This window comes from Manduca sexta, chromosome 26 (genome assembly GCF_014839805.1).
Source record: "Manduca sexta isolate Smith_Timp_Sample1 chromosome 26, JHU_Msex_v1.0, whole genome shotgun sequence".
In the NCBI taxonomy this organism is placed as follows: domain Eukaryota; kingdom Metazoa; phylum Arthropoda; class Insecta; order Lepidoptera; family Sphingidae; genus Manduca; species Manduca sexta.
This window is the reverse complement of record NC_051140.1, coordinates 14,189,570-14,191,925: the sequence shown is the minus strand read 5'-3', so window position 1 is coordinate 14,191,925 and position 2,356 is coordinate 14,189,570. Positions and strand designations below refer to the sequence as shown.

The following is a 2,356-nucleotide window of genomic DNA, read 5'->3' as shown; positions in this document are numbered from 1 at the left end:
CTATAAGTTTGAAAGTCAGGCACAAAAAATATACGCCAGTAATTAACATGGGGGGTATGACATACCCCGCCACACGCTCGCCGGGTTAATCTACATATTTTCTAAGCTGCCTCCTACTCCCTTACGCACTGGTTTTCGATTTAACGAAGTGATTACATACTCATTGGTTTTCATTAAAATTATTATCTATACAATAAGATTTCTGCAGCTAAGTAAATAAGTAGGAGTAACAAAATTTTAGGAGCTTTTCTGTTTGATTGAAAAATGGTAATAACAGGTAACTAAGTATTATATATTGGTATATTTATACACATCCAATAAGATTGCTTTAGCATTTGAAATTAAACAACCATTTTAGATACCTAAAAGCCATTGTCAGTTAATAAAATAATACAATAATAAAATAATATTATTATGATGCATGGATATTTCGGCCTTTAAAATTTAATACGACGAAATTTTAAAGGCCGAAATATCCATGCATATTAATTATTTTACTTTCTTTCAACTGCGAGACCTACTCACTAACTAGACGTGAATTTAAATACTTTACTTGTCAATACTTGTTTAGTTACCCAGATTAAAGGTGAAACAAAATGTATGAAAATGGACCTTAAGCTATAACCTTAATAAATATTCTTAATAAATCGGATAAGTAACCTTAAAATTATGAAATGATTGCAAGAATTTTGAATCTGAGTACGAAATTAAATTACTAGAACACAGTGTTAAAAATGTAATACATATTTATGCTTCTACATACATACGGATAAGAATTTATGGGCAACACCAAACTGAGAATCTTTAAAACTTTAATCGATGATTGTATTTTTATTTTTAGAGAATTGACGTCAAAAATAATGAAAATAACTTAAATAGGATTTTAAATATATATTTTAAAGCTAGTGACCGATTCAAAGTAAATACTAATAAAAAGACAAGTCCGATATTTTGTATTTTACTATCATTTTTATATCCAAAAATGCTACATCGCACCATGTTTTCTTTATAATATTGAAAATCATCCAGTCAATAGTTGACTCCGAAAAATACATTACAGTTTTTTTTAACATTTCTATAATCACAAAATGTCTCCACATCAAGTCGTCAGCTGTTAAAATTTATCTAAACTAATAGTTAAACGAAAAGAAATCTGGTTCACGACTTGAAACAAAAATACTATAATCGTATTTCTTTCTTATAACGACATCGGTGTAAATAGCTTTTATATCTGGAAATTGGACAAAAGCTAATATATCTATTGTATTCACACTATTTTATTATGTCCAATTTTTTTGTAGCTACAGATTATACAGATTATACATTTATAAGCCATGTTAAAAGATGGCGCTTATTTTAACAATACATGTGTCAGGGAGTATCATCAATGATCAAACATGCTTCATTTCTATTTTCTGTGTCTGTGGTTCTTGTCTCAGGGATATTCATACGGTTGATAACTTGCTAAATAATTTTATTTACCTTTTATGCAAACATAATAATTTTTGTAATGATCATTTAAATATAGTGAACCGGAGTGAGATTTTGAGAAATGTTATATATAAAGTCGTAAGTTTATTTTGATATAGCCTTTATGATCTTATGACAAAAGGCCTTGCAATATCGCACAGATACACAGACAGTTTTACAAATGTGTTGTTTTGGTAGATAATGGATCCAAGAATGTGTAGAAAAATCAGTAGTAGTGAAAGTCTTCCGGACGCCGATAATGTGGAGTTTGAGGTATCAAACGTCATTGCACCGCAAGAGAGCGATGATAATTTTATGCTGGAAGGTAGTCCCGAGCCACACTCCGTGACATGGCTCCACGACGATGAAATAGAAGATTTAGATCCACCCAATTTCTACTTCAATAGAGTGGACAGCGCCGACATAATTTATAGGAGCAAAAGAAAAAATGTAAAATGGTAGGCAAGTACGTTATGGGAGACGTGTTAGGAGGGCTCCTATGGGAAAGTCAAGGAGATGTTGGACTCTGTGACATTGTGCAGGCGGGCGGTCAAAATCCTTAAGAAACGGAAGTTAAGAAGGATCCCAAATGGGGAGCAGAATGTGCAAAGAGAGATACAGTTACTGCGAATACTTAGACATAAAAATGTGATAGAACTAGTCGACGTTATATTTAATGATGAGAAGCAGAAGATGTACCTTGTAATGGAGTTTTGTGTTGGAGTGCTACAGGTGAGACATTTTGTTTATAAAGTTTCAACAAACTATTTTTTGTTAATGACAGCCCTTGAAATTTAAAAGAATCAAGGTTTGTCTATTATTAATATAAGTATATGGTTTTCATGTTTATTTTAATCAGGGTTATTAGGAGAAAATTTGTACAATA

The 2,356-nt window shown here is 31.3% G+C and overlaps 1 pseudogene; it reads left to right on the top strand.

The window, feature by feature from the left end:
* Positions 1-1,374: 1,374 nt before the first annotated feature.
* On the top strand, positions 1,375-2,268 carry LOC119190709 (annotated as a pseudogene).
* Positions 2,269-2,356: the final 88 nt, after the last annotated feature.